Source organism: Mustela lutreola, chromosome 2 (genome assembly GCF_030435805.1).
Source record: "Mustela lutreola isolate mMusLut2 chromosome 2, mMusLut2.pri, whole genome shotgun sequence".
Taxonomy (NCBI): domain Eukaryota; kingdom Metazoa; phylum Chordata; class Mammalia; order Carnivora; family Mustelidae; genus Mustela; species Mustela lutreola.
In genome coordinates, this window is record NC_081291.1 from 44,842,025 (window position 1) to 44,857,428 (window position 15,404).

The window sequence follows — 15,404 nt, forward strand, 5'->3', positions numbered from 1 at the left end:
ACCTGCCTGGAATTCTCAGTGGTGCAGTTTAGAATCTCTAAGAGAGAATCCTATTAGGTTTAATGTGGGTCAAGCATTCCTCCTTGTTCAATCACTGTTGCCACTTAGATTTAATTACACAGTACATAGGGCAGTCCTTTCCAGGAGCTGTGGATGGGCTAAAATTTTTAAGGTGCAAATGTTGATTCATAGACCTTCTTGGGATCATTCCTGGATATTCCTGCTTACTTTTCCAACCCTTTGAACCTGCCTTCCATTCTTCTGGGTGTTGTTCTTTGCTCTGTGACAGCTAACAAATCAGATAAATGTGTTCTTGATGTTAACCCATCTCACAGCTAATTTCTTTTAACCAGTGTTCTCTCTGGGAGCAATTCCAAAAATCAAAGGGATGAATTTAATGCTAAATATTTTAGTTTTTAAAAAAATTTTTTAAAAGATTATTTATTTACTTGAGAGAGAGTGGGTGTGCCCCCACAAGAGAGCAGGAACAGAGAGGCGCAGAGGAGAAGGAGAAGCTGACTCCCCGCTGAGCAAGGAGCCCTAACTGGGGCTCCATCCCAGGACCCCAGGATCATGACCTGAACCTAAGGCAGATTCTTAACTGACTGAATCATCCAGGCATCCCTAATGCTAAATATTTTAGACAGTGGGAAAATATTAGGATGTATTGCTTTTCAGTGCTGACTTTACTTTTTTATGTATAATCCTTCTTTATGAAAAACTATTTATGATAGATAAGAATCTTTCACCACTGTTATTATAATGTTACTACTGGTGTGCCATATGCCAGGTAGAAGACTGAATACCTAAATTGGATTATGTCATTGAATTTTTGGTTGTTCTTTGAGGCTGAATAATGCTGTTGTCCCCACTTTACAGGGGAAATTGAGGCTTATGTTAGTTAATGAATTGCTCAAGATTACGTGGCAAGTAAATAATTGAGCCATAATCCCATCTTGGGCAGCTCTCTGTTCCATAACTTGTGCTTTTAAAAAAGAGGAACATGATTATTATATAATAAATAAAATTGAAAACTAAGTTTTCATTTCAAATCTATATCACTGCACAAGTATGATATCTACTTGCATTCTGTGAAGAATATTTTTTTGTACTTATGTACATATATGTGTGTGTGTGTCAAGTTTTAGTAATACTTGAAAAGAAAGAATGAACCTTGATCATAGTTGTAGTTTTTGTTTTTTCTGGTTTATTATCGTTTTTTAGCAATTGTTACTGATGTGTAAGCTAGAGTTGCAAGAGATGCCAGTAGTTATACATAGAACTTTGCATTCTTATCTGTGGCTATCCCTAATGTAACAAAAAGTTAGACTTTGAGGTACATACTGAACTTTGGTAGCCAACTCACATACATAGAGCTGGTGACTGACCACAGTAACATAAAACAAATGGTGATTTATTTGTGATTCATTATTAACTTGAATATGGGACTTTTGTCTGTTCCATAAGAAATGATTCATTTGTCATAATCATCGGTGGCACTTTATTTATTTGGGGGGAATATATAAGGAAAGACATTAAAAAAAGATAAAATACATTTCTGGATATATTAACAATATAAAGAAGACCTATTTGGTTCTTACTTTCTGGACATTATTGATATTAACTTGAAAGTAAACATAGTTAGGTGCTTAAAAATTGATGAATTATTATGATACCCAGTATGGGCCACCGTAAAATTAATAAATGATAATGTATTTATGGTTAATCAGGAAAACACAGTATTTCTATCTTAATAAATTATACTATATTTAAATGTAAATTAGATTAGGCTTGTATAAAGATATTTCTGAGTGACCAATCTATATTGATCTACATAAATATTTTTAATTATAAAAAATTATAAGACAATTATTTTGTTCAGAAGTAAAGTTATCTACAATAGAAACTTGGTTACAAGATATATACATATACATAAACATGAAGGTATGAATATATGCATTTATTCTCTGTAGTATTGTGTATATATATTTTTCTTTAGAGGGAAACAGTATTGCTTCAGGGGAAATTACTCTCAGGCACAGAATTATTTTGCAATTAAGATTTAACTTGGTGGCTTTAAGAGAAGATATAATACCCTATTTATGGAAAGAGTGTTTTGTTTTTGTTATTGTTAGTCTCATTTTCCATATTCATATGTCTGGCAAAAACCACCAGATATTTTCTAGTTCATTGTTCACCGTTTCATTATTTTATAAGCTTTTATAATATAGTTTCTTTAGAAATTGTCTTTTTTATTGAATCTGAATATCACAAAATATCACAGGCTCCTAGAGCCATTATACTAACAAAGAAAGGCTTGAGTGGTGAATTGACTTGTCAAAAGTCACACAGCTAGTGAGAGACAAAGCAGAGAAAGGAACGTGGCATCCTGGCTCCTAGTCTGGGCAATTCTATCAAGCTGGAAATTCATAATGACCATATTAGTTTTCTTTTCCTCCTAATTTAATTTTAGAATGGCAGTAGTTAAGTCTCAGCTTCCCATAGCTTATTTATACTTGAAAATTGTATTTATTTGTATATTTTTAATTTTATTCTAGGGATCGTTGATATAAAATACCTCCAACAGTATGTGGTCCGAAGAACTGCCCTAAAAGGTAAGCTTCCCACAAGGGAAGAATGTCTTTATTTCACTTTACCTTTGGTTTAGCATCCTTAGTTTTTATGGAAACGGTGAGATTTGTTCCTTACAGACTGATGCTATGAGATCATTTTAAGTGTTTTTCTGAAGGTTGAAGTTAATGAAGATAGTGAAATCAAGTAAATTAGGACTTGACAATGGGAAATTGAGAACTTTCCCAAGTCTTTCTGGAGAAGATACTTGTGGTAGCTGCTCTGTGGCTCAGATTAATTTGATAATTGAAAAACTTTTAAATTTGGCATCATGGAAAGAGTATTGGGAATGAAGTAAACGTTTTTGCACTTTTACCAAGTGATTTTATAGGAAAAGACATTTTATCAGTCAAATCAACACAAATATTAAGTTACTAAATCCTACATGTATTCAGGTCTTAAAATTGAAGCCTTTTAGGGTTAAAACACAAGCAGCATTACTCATGATCTATGATACATGCAAATTTTTTCCTTCATAAAATATTCAGATGCAATAAAGTGAAATACCTGTTTTTATTTCCTAAGGCTGCTATCACACAGTACCATGAACTGGGTGACTGAAAACAACAGCAATTTATTTTTGTCAGAATTCTGTAGTTTAGAAGTCTGAAATGAAAGTGTAGTCACAGTCTTACTCTCTGAAGGCTCTAAGGGAGGAATCCATCCTTGAGTCTTCTAGTTTCTGGTAGTTGGCAACAGTATGTGGTCTTTGTTGGCATGTAATGGCTTCATTCAGATCCCTCTGTCTTCACATAGATTTCTTCCCTGTGCACCTGTGTCCAAACTTGTATTTGTAATAAGGACATCAGACATTGGATTCAGGGCCCAGTCTAATCCAATGCAATCTTGGGATGGTAGTGGAGGAGATCTCATTCCATTGATACACATAAAATAAAGTGCCGACTTATTTTAAAAGTTGTAATAATTATGTTTTGATGGACAGTGTATCTCCCAAGCAAGATAAAATTTAAAACTCTGTTAATCAGTACAGGACTGATGACGTTGGGTAAGTATCAGCACACAATTTGGCTCTCAGGGGAAGATTATTTTTAACACCCTTAATTATTTTTAAAAAATAGGAAAAAATTTATTTCACTTGATTCCTTAGTTGTTTCGCATAAGCCAAGATCGAGTAATATATTTTTTACAAATTAAGTATTGCTCTATAACAAGCTGGTCTCAGATTCATAGCCTAGAAATAGTACATATTAATTATTTCTCATGAATCTATTACATAAGCTGTTTGGATCATCTGATGTGGAACCCATTCTTGACTGGGTGTGTTAGTGTATATAGGGTCACCCAGGCACCTCACACCACATTTTTTTATCCATTCATCCATCAGTGGCTACTTAGGTTATTTGCCTATCTTGATTAATGTAAATAATGCTGCAGTCAACATAAGGGTGCATATATCTTCCCAAATTAGTATCTCTTTTTTTAAATACATACCCAGAAGTGAAATTAGTGGATCTTATGGTAGTTTTTACATTTTTTGAGAAACCTTTACACTGTTTTCCACAGTGACTACACCAATTTACACTCCCATCACCAGTGCATGAGACTTCCCATTTCTCTACATCCTTGTCAATGCTTTCTATTTTTTGTCTTTTTGATTTTAACCCTTCTGAGAAGTGTGAATTGGTATCTCATTGTGGTTTTGATGTGCATTTCCCTGATGACAAGTGATGCTGAAGCACCTTTTCATGTGCTTGTTGGCCATCTGTATGTCCTCTTTGGAAAAAAATGTCTCTTCAGATCCTCTGCCTGTATTTTAACTGAGTTATTTTTTATACCTGATATTATATAAGATTTTTATGTTTTAGAAATTAGCTCTTATCAGATGTATGATATACAAATGTAAGTTACTTTCTTATTTTCATGGTTGTTTCTTTCACTGACTGAAGTTTTTAGTTTGATGTAGTCCCAGTTGTTTATCTTTGATTGTGTTACTGTTGCTTCTGGAGTAAGATTCAAAAGGTTGTTGCTAAGAACAATGTCAAGGAGATTACCACCTATGTTTTATTCTAGGAGTTCTATGGTTTCTGGTCTTAAATTCAAGTCTCTAATCCATTTGAGTTAATTTTTGTATTTGATGGAAGATAGTACTTTAGTTTCACTCTTTTGTATGTGGTTGCTCAGTCTTCACAACACTATTTATTAAAAAGACTCTCCTTCCTTGCCTCCTTTGTCATAAATTGACCATATATGTATGGGGGCTTATTTCTGGGCCCTCTTTTCTGTTCCACTGATCTGTCTGTTTTTATGCCAATGCCAAAGTGTTTTGATTACTGTAACTTTGAAGTACTGTAAGAAATGAGGGAGTGTGATGCCTCCAGCTTTGTTCTTTTTTTTTAACTCTGGAGAGCTTTGGCTATTTAGGACCTTCTGTGATTCCGTACTATTTTAAATCATTTTTGTCCTATTTCTGAAAAAAATGCCATTGGAATTTTGATAAGAATTGCACTGAATATGTAGGTTTCTCCAGGAGGGATAGACATTTTAAGAATATTAATTCTTCTTGTTTTCAGTATAGAAGTTCTTTTTCTCTGTGATTAATTTATTTCTAGGCATTTTATTATTTTTTTGGCATTTTATTCTTTTTGATGCAGTTGCAAAGGGAATTATTAACTTCTCTTTGATAGTTCATTGTTAGTGTATAAAAATGCAATAAACTTTTTTAATACTGATTTTGTATCTTGCAACCTTGCTAAACTCATTTATTAGTTCTCACAGTTTTTTGGTGGACTCTATGGTGTTCTACATATAAAAGCATGTCATCTGTAAATAGTGATAATTTCATGTTTTCCCTTCCAATTAAATGTCTTTCATTTCTTTTTCTTGTCTAATTGTTCTGGCTAGGACTTCCAGTACTATGCTGGAGTTCAGTAGTAAGAGTTTGCATTCACGTCTTGATTCTACTCTTAAGGGCAAAGCTCTCAGCTTTTTGTCATGGAGTATGATTTCAACACCTTAAACTATTAAAAACAGTGGAATTGGAACACAAAAGATGTCATTATATACTCCATTCTTTTCATGGGTAATTACTGACGACTGAATACGATGACGTAGAAAAGAAGTATCATCACTGGCTTAGTAGGGTCTATAATAAGAAAGTATGCTAATCAAACAAGCAGTTACTGTACCATGTGATTTTCATGTTGTCCACATTGATACTGGCCCTGGAGGAAAACTTAACCCAGAGAAGAAAAACCACAGAAGACTTCCTCAAACATTAAATTTTTAGTTAGCTGCAGAGAGTTGAAGAAAGATGTGAGAAGGGTACAGGTTGAGGAAAATAATACATTTCTGAAAGAAGGAATAGAATGAAGAAAAGCAAGAGGAAAAAAATAGCATATTAAAAAAAATTTTTTTTTTTTAATTCAAGGTAGGGACACCTGGGTGGCTCAGTAGGTTAAGCACCTGCCTTTAGCTCCAGTCATGATCCCAGAGTCCTAAGATCAAGTCCTGCATCAGGCTCCCTGCTCAGCGGGGAACCTGCTTCTCCCTCTCCTCCTGCTGCTCCCCTTGCTCATGATCTTCTCTGTCAAATAAATAAATAAATAAAAATCTATAAAAAAGATGTGGCAAATATGTTTATATATGTATATATGTATACACACAGACACAAACAATTGCAATTCTACACAGGTATAAAAAAGAATGAAATTTTGACATTTGTGGCATCATGTATGGACCTAGAGGGTATTATTCTAAGTGAAGTAAGTCAGAAAAAGAAAGACAAATACTGTATGATTTTGCTTATAGCTGGAATAAAAAACAAACAAACAAAAAAAATGAACAAACCCAAACCAAACTCATATATACAGAGAATAAGTTGGTTGCCAGAAGGAAGGGGGCTTGAGGGAAGGCCAAGTAGGTAAAGAAGATTGAGAATTACAAGTTTCCAGTTATAGGGGCATCTGGGTGGCTCAGTTGGTTGAACGTCTGACTCTTGGTTTCGGCTCAGGTCATGATCTCAGGGTCTTGAGATTAAGCCCTGCGCCCCCTGCCCACCTCTGGCTCATACTCAGTGGGGAGTCTGCTAGAGATTCTCACCCTCTTCCTCTACCCCTCTCCATGCTCACTCATGTACATGCTTTCTCTCTCTTTCTCTAAAAATGAGTGAAGAAATCTTAAAACACACACACATATATATATATATATATATATATATATATATATATATATACCAAGTTTCCAGTTATAAAATAACTTAGTCATGGGGATTTAATGTGCAGCATGGGGACTGTCATCAATAATATAGAATTGCAAATTTGAATTGGAAAGTAAATCTTAGAAGTTGTCATCACAAACAAAATGTAACTTTGATGAGAGATGGTAAATAGACTCAATGTGGTGAACATTTTGCAATGTACACAAATGTTGAATCATTACATTGTACACCTGAAACTAATAAATTTATCTCATTTTTACATCAATAAATAAAAAAAAGTTGTTGGATCTTTCAAAAATTAAGACTGAAAGGCAGGAGGAGGTCAGGTCCTTTTAAATTGTCATGATCCCTTTTAGGTTTTCTTTAAGGAAGGGCCTGGCACTACCTCCAGGTGCCCTAGCCTTTTGTCATCCACCACAGGTTGTAAAGTGGTAGCCTATGGATAAGAACAGCTTCAAAACAGAGTTATGTTGGTTCACACATTTGTTTGTTGTTTTTTACCTTTTAATTGCAAAAAGATAAAAGTTTTAATTGTTGCCAACCCTTGAAAATACAGTTTCAGATATAATGATGATTTCCAGATTCTCTCAGAAGAAATCAGAATACCTTCCTACCTCAGTCTTGCTTTCCTAGATGACAGAGGGCTTTCCTGGGCAGCTGCTGCCTCCTCCTTTCCTCTCCAGTTTATCATGCCACTTCATTTGCTACCTATTTGGCCCTGACAGACCCTTGAGTTCAGTATCCTCAGCTGCATAAAGACTTCTGGATTGATGAAATGTGGAAGCTTTGCTCAGCTTCTGAGAGTTTGTCTCTGGTGAACCAAAGATCATAGGTTCAGTGGCTGAATGGGCCATTTAGTTGTTCCTGTCATATATCTATCAACTAAGTGAAAATAATTTTGGCTCTATGTTCAGAGTCCTGTGCTTTAAATTCCTGCTCTGATGTTGGAGCTGGTAAATAAACTTCTCTTAGACTCATTTTCCCATCAGCAAAATGGAGACTGTAATATTCAAGGCTTACATCATGTAAATTTGTTTTGTTAACACTACAATATTCAGTCTAATGTACACACAGAGGAAAAAATGGAAGAAAACAATTACATTCTTTTTTCAGGATTGGTAGAAGTAATTTTCTTCTTTTGTTAGATATTAGTCAATTAAAACTGGGAAAATTAAGTACTGATACATGGTGCAACATGGAGGAAATGTGAAAATAGTATAAGAAGCCAGACATAGAAGACTACATATATGATTGCATTTATATGAAATGTCCAAAATAGGCAAAACTATCAATATAAAAAGTGGAATAGTTGTTTCCAGGAACCAAGGGCAGAGGGGACTGCTAATAAGCACAGGGTTTCTTTCTTTTTTTTTTTTTTTTTTTAAGATTTTCATTTATTTATTTGACAGGCAGAGATCACAAGTAGACAGAGAGGCGGGGAAGCAGGCTCCCTACTGAGCAGAGACCCCAGTGCTGCACTGGACCCTGAGATCATGACCCGTCGAAGGCAGAAGCTTTAACCCACTGCGCCACCTAGGAGCCCCAAGCACAGGGTTTCTTTTTTGGAATGATAACTATGGTCTCAAATTAGATAGTGGCGATAATTGTATGACCTTGTGAATATACTAAAAATCACTGAATTGTATAGTGAATGGTGAATTTAAATGTGAAATATATCTCAATATAGTAATAGATTATGAAATGCATGTTTTTTTTTAATTTTTTTTTTAAAGATTTTATTTATTTATTTGACAGAGAGAGATCACAAGTAGGCAGAGAGGCAGGCAGAGAGAGAGAGAGGAGGAAGCAGGCTCCCTGCTGAGTAGAGAGCCCGATGCGGGACTCGATCCCAGGACCTGAGCCGAAGGCAGCGGCTTATCCCACTGAGCCACCCAGGTGCCCCTGAAATGCATGTTTTAAGAAGACAAAATTTCTCCTTCAGATAAGATGACTAGGGAATGTAACAAAATAAAGAGACTCCTAAGGTTGTCATTCAAATCAGTACATACTGTCTTCCTAAAATCCTGACATGTTCTCCCAGGCCAAAGACCAAGTCAGGTTTCTAATTTTAAGGATTAATGGTTTAATACAAAAGTTGTAAGTGATGGAGGCAGAGAGAGATAGGTGAACATTTGAATTTTTTTCAGTTTTTATCTCTGTAAGCCTCAGATTCCTCAGACTATAAAGTAAGGGTCCTAATAGTCATTTTGTTGCGTTTGTGAGAGTTACAAAGAGTATGTCAAGTACTGATCCTAGTGTCAGTTATAAGACAGGCCCTCTATAATTCATACTTTTTAAATGAATGTTACTTGGCTGTAAATTTTAGGCTGTAACATTATATTATGGGCAGCCCGACTGTCCCAAGACTAGTTTTTCTTATGCTAGCATCTTGGCCAGAAAGAAAATAATGGTTAGAATTTTCACTATCACTTAATGAATTTAATCAGCCCCTGAGGGACTTCTGATGTAGCAGGGAAATATTTAATGGAGAAACATGATTTTTATTCTTCCTTTGTTTCTCTTGATAGTTGACAGAGCCTTCCCTAGCAGAGGTAACATTACCTATGCTGAGAGAGGAGTATTAACATACCATGAGGGTAATGTTAAAATGAAAAGAACACATCCCTGTGGCCTTACATTAAAATGTTTCTGTGCACATGTGGTTCTGAATGCAATTTAAATTGCTGCCAAGAAAATAAACCACTGCCTGAAAATGGACAATTCAATCGTCCATCAGTTTTTATGATTTATGATTTTTTTCCCTTTAGAATATAGAGTGTTTGTTCTTTTTTTAACTTTGAGTTTGTCTTTGGGAATTGAAATTAAAATCATAATCTAGGAATATAAAAGATGATTGAGTTATTCAATGTAGCATATTATAGATTATAACATTAAGCAGAAACTTTTAATCTTTATTTTTTTTTTAAGATTTTATTTATTTGATAGAGAGGGAGAGAGTAAGAGAGAGAGCAAGAGCAGGGGGAGGAACACAGGGAGAAGCAGACACCCTGATGAGGGGAAGCTGGATCCCAGGATCCTGGAATCCTGACCTGAACTGAAGGCAGACACTTAACCAACTGAGCCACCCAGGTGCCCCAGAAATTTTTAATCTTAAATATGAAAAGATGGTTGTATGAATTGTTCTGTTTGATAAAATTGGTGTTGTATCCTTTATGGCTAACAGGAAGGATTTTGCTGTGGGGAATAGTTGGAATAACAGTTGGGGTCATTTGTTCTTTTAACAAGTATGTACATAGGGATCTAACTATATGTCAGAATCTATATTAAGTTCTCACCAGAACTTAATATGGTGGCAAATAAAATATGTATGTACCCTTAGCTTTTGAGTTGATAGATCATAGAGATGACAGATGTCAACTAGTAAAAAAAAAAAACTTCTGATTGTGTTAGGGGCCATGAAGAAAATGCAATGATAGAGGAATAGGTTATTAAATGAATGAAAGGATATTCATGAAAGAAACTGAAGACACTAACACAAATGGAAAGATACTCCATGCTCGTAGTTGGAAGAACTGATACTGTTAAAATGCCTACATTATCAAAAGCAATCTACAGATTTAATGCATTCTCTATCAAAATGCCAATAGCATTTTTCACAGAGCTAGAACAGTTCTAAAATTTCTATGAAACCACAAAAGACCCCAAATAGCCAAAGCAATCTTGAAAAATAAAAGCAAACCTGGAGAGATCCCTTCTGAACTTCAAGTTATATTACAAAGCTTTAGTAATCAAAACAGTATGATACTGGAATATCTGTGTTTATAGGTGGGCATTGGTCTGCATTAGCCAAGTCTACCATGTTTTTAAAACTGGCAGTTTCTAAAATCAGCTTTCTACTCTGTAAGAAAAGATGCTAAATTACATTTTCCACAATGATCCTATGACTCTGTGAAACACCTCATTATATGAACTAATGGGAAGACAAATCAGACTGAATATCAGGTCCCCTGTCTTGTTTTCTATTTTGATATTAACCAAATGTGTGATGTTACAAAAATCATTAAACGTTTGTTATTTTCCCATCTATAAGGTAAAAGGCTAGAATTCAGGGACTTGGGTAAATGGATTCTCTTCTCAGCTAAGCATGTTTAGAAGGGACATGTTTTTAGGAAAGACCGTACTTCATTCCCACTAGTCTGATATTTAGTTGTGTGATTATCTCGAGCTGAATTATTTTTTACATAAGTTACTGAAAAACTACATCTTAACCAAATTTAGTTTGTGGTATTTTATAAGTAACTGTTTAAAGAACCATCAATCTGTAGGTTAAATCTATGGATTGAATGAAATTAGTTTAGTTTTACAGGGGTCTCAAAAGCATTTGTTGTTTTTTTTTTTTTTTTTTAAAGATTTATTTATTTATTTGACAGAAAGAGATCACAAGTAGGCAGAGAGGCAGGAAGAGAGGCAGGCAGAGAGAGAGGAGGAAGCAGGCTCCCTGCCGAGCAGAGAGCCCGATGTGGGACTCGATCCCAGGACCCTGAGATCATGACCTGAGCTGAAGGCAGCGGCTTAACCCACTGAGCCAGCCAGGCGCCCTCAAAAGCATTTGTTGATTGCTATAGTACACTTTTTAAAGAGAGCTTCCAGAGTAAGCCTGGGTTATTTCTTTCATCATGTGAAATAAAAAGAAAATGGAGTACATTTTTATCTTGCCATGTTTAAATTAAGACATATAGTAGCTTGTCAAAATTGCAAAACAAAGTCCTTTGTCTATTTAGTACAGAATCACCCTTCTAATTACACATGTAGTGAAGAAATGTAAACTTCAGAGATCATGTAAAATACCCATTGGAGTCAGTCTTCTCTTTAAAAGTGTTCCCAAAACCATAGACTTCAGGATTTGAGCATCACAAAGATACACTAAAAGATATTAGCCAAAACCCAATGAGTTGCTGTCAGTTTCCTTTTAGCCACAAATATTGTAAGGAAAAAATAAAGATCTATTTATCTGAAGATTATGCAGGAAAATTTATTAAAAATACAGGCTTGCAAGGACTGATAGACTGCAAACTGTTAGCATTGCTCTAATTTCACAAACGCTTGGACTGGGATAATATTACCTAGGGGAGTCATACAAACACAAAGTGGCATAAGATTTCAGATCTAGTGCTGATGGCCCAATATAATGCACCGAGTACATTGAAACAAACAACCAGAAACAAGCTAGAGAAATTGGAGAAGCTTAAACTTTGGGAACTGTGCAGAGAAACTGGAAAGAAACACAGTCAACTTTATCTGCACAGGATGAAATATCACACAACAGGAGGATGTTAACATATCTCTGGTGAGCCTGTTGGGGACAGGACATAGACAAATTACCGAAATCCAGGCTTCCCATTAAAATCTGTTTTGAAGTGAGACAGACATTTGTCTCAAAGGTCAAGGACTGAATGTGCCTTAGAGAAGTGGCTGTGGTTATTTTACCTTTTAATCCACCTTTGAAATAAAAGATTAGAGGTAAGATTTTTACCTTGCCGGAAGAATGAAGCTTTTAAAGGAGAGCCATAATTACAGCTATCTTCAAAGTAGGTAGATGCGGAGTCTTAGGGAAGTGTGGGATTAACCTTGTTGATAATGACAGAAGCCAAGGTATCCACTGCAGTGTTCTTAAGGGCTTGAAAACCAAGGATTTGGAGAGCAGGTGGTTGGACACAGCTGCCGAATAATCCTCTTAACCTCATCTGTACTTCACAGGGTGAAAAATAGCAGGAAAATAAAAATCTCCACCAAGTGGTTGATAGCAATGAAATAAGAGGAGCATCTTAGGTATACAAGGGCAAATTTGTCCTAGTGCTGATAATCCTAACCAAAAGAAGTGGTTGCTGTAGAGAGGTATGTACTATAGTAAAATAAAGTCATAATAAGTATGCCTAAATACAGCATACTGTGGGTGGTGATTTCTTCAAGGCACTTCTAAAGCTGTTATCCACGGAGGGCATAAACCCCTCAATATTTTGTCATTAATTTTTTTGTTCATGAAATAGCTAGAAATGAACAGCTTTTGTCAGTGTTTAATTGATACTTATAAATTGAATTTAATCAGGAACCATCTATGTCTCTTCAAAAAAAAAAAAAATGTCTTACCATCCAACAAAAATTTAAGCAAGACAGATGTAACAGAGAAAAATGGGAAGCAAATGGCCGGCAAATGCACCAGAGTTTATAGAAGAGAGAAAAGTTGAATATACCAAGCCACTGGTATTCCTAGAATATTGTAGCAAAACTTAACTAGTCCTGATTAGTATCTCCTTTCCCCCAAATCATGATATAGTCTGAAAAGAAATGGCCTAACACAGTTGCATTTCTGTGCAATATAATGGTCCCATTTCTTAGTAATGCTTTGTTTTTAAAAGTTCCTCTATTGAGCTTACCTTAAACCTATTGACAGTCAAAGCTCAAGTTGTCTTTATTACATACAGATCCATATAGTGTAACTCTTGCCATAAATGTGAGATCATTTAGTAACCAAACTGGAAAGAGTAAACTCATAAAAGGCAGTAAGTAAAAAGAGCTCCAGGTAACATCGAGGCCAGATCTCTCATTTTGTGGTTAAGGAAATTTAGGCTTAGAAGTATTTAATGACTTGTCCAGAATTACATGCTCACACAAAGCAGAATTCTTGAGTTCAGAGTTGTGTTTTTTTCCCACAATGCTGGGAAATCTTCCTCATGTGGATGGTGAGAATTTACTTCTCCACAAGGACAGACAATGGTTTTCCCTTAACTGAATGACATTGAGTTTTACTCAACAGAAACGGAAGAGCTTACATGCATAACAGCTTACGTATTTTGAGTACTTATGATGAACCAGGCACATTTCTATTTCCTATAAACACATGCTCTTTTTTGATACTCAGAATCTTATCCACAGGGAGGTTTTAACATTTTATTTATTTATTTGATAAAAAGAAAAAAAAAATCTGAAGTTCAGAGTGGTTAAGTAAGTTTCCTAAGATCTCATAGTAAATCTGTGGCAGAGTTCCATCTTGATTCTGGGGCCAGGATTCATAATCACTGTTCTTATTCTTACAGGTGGGCAGAAACGGAATGTTAAACCTTAAGTGCCAGTTAAGAGATTATGCACCTGGGGTTATCGAAATGCGCCCACCAGCGTGATGTAGGAGCAGCTAGTTGCATCCAAACTCTTTTACCTTTCACAAGGTGGTAAAGTACTAATGGGGACTTTGCGTATGAAAATCTGATATTAGCAAGAGACAGTTGTGCTGAGCTGCATTCGGCTGGCGCTGCAGAAAAATCACACTTGGCTGTAAAGAAGCTGTTGATTGCTTACACAGGTTTCTGTGGCATGCCAGCTCTACTTGCCAGCCTGCTCTTCCTTATCAAAGAGCCAGTAGTTCCAAGTGAGGTGAGAATCCCACTTCACAAGCATACATAAGCCATTTGGGGAAAATACAAATTAAAAGGCTCCAAGATAGAAATAGAAGCATTAGCAGCAGGAAGTATCTTGGGGATACATTGTGTCAGATTACATAGGGGAGTTGGGAGAATAAGTGAGTCACAGCCTCCCAGTAGATAAACCCTGCTGTGTCAGTAGTTGGGCAGCCTCAGAAGCTGTATTTGCTATTTAAAGGTGCCAGCACTGCTTGAAATGCCCCCAAGCTAGCATCTGCTTAGTAACATTATTGAATTATGCACAGTTTGCCTGTTTTTCAATAGCTTTAGCATTTGTCCTAACTTCTGACCTGTGAGTCAAAGCATTGTGATGGAATTTTACCCATGTTTAAGGGTAGGAATACAGAGATGTAGAATTACAAATGTTTTGCCTTAATATCCACCCAACAATTCAGTCAATGAGCTAAAAGTAAAATGTTGATGTCAAAGAGTTTTAGTCTTTAAAAATAGCACCAATATGGTGTCATGGGGTACATTTGATCAGTGTCTTGGCCAAGAAATCTCAGTTGTGAGATGCAGAAACTAAACCAAGCAAAAAAGTTTACTGGAAGAATGCAAGGAATCTCACAATATCTCCAACTAGGAGGTACAGCTGTGCTGATAGAAGGACTGACAAGTCAAGGTGCAAAGGTGTTCCCTTTCTGTCATTTTAGGACCAGGAGGTCTCTCAGTGCATATGTTCTTTCTTTCATCCCCCACCGTTCTCTCTTTTTCTCTCTCTGTAATGCTGTTTTCTTTTCTTTTTGCAGATACTTCTTTCTGTGTCAGTTTGTAGTCAGGTAAACTTGGTCATCCTAGCTCTGAATTAACATAACCCTCTGGCTCCCTTGTTTAGGTCTAGTTTAATAACTATCTCCAAATCAGAAATTTCACAGAAAGACCTCTCCCTGTTCAATCACTTTGCGGTGTAAGGAAACATCAAAAGTTCCTTTTGGACTTGTCTTTGGGAATTGGGTACTCCTGAGAAGAGAGTACCTAGAGAGAAAGTTCTCTAGGCTTCGTAGAGTCTACCCCAAACTTTCTTTTGTTCAGCAAATTGTTGGGAATGTTCCTTCTGATCCAGCTTAAAGTATCAGAAGAGCAGGGCTTATCCCTGGTTAATGTGTAATATGAACACTTTTCAGCAAAGGAGATACGTCCTTCTTGCCTTCTAGAACTGC

General features: G+C 35.9%; 1 protein-coding gene across 6 annotated transcripts in view; it reads left to right on the forward strand.

Moving 5' to 3' along the window:
- The window catches only part of LOC131824150 (contactin-4), a 938,389-nt gene that overhangs the window by 229,200 nt on the left and 693,785 nt on the right, over positions 1-15,404 (forward strand). For all 6 annotated transcript variants that reach the window (XM_059161541.1, XM_059161538.1, XM_059161545.1 and 3 more), the window contains one exon: positions 2,559-2,615. The gene's annotated coding sequence lies outside the window, so the exon portion shown is untranslated. The remainder of the gene's footprint in view (positions 1-2,558; positions 2,616-15,404) is intronic.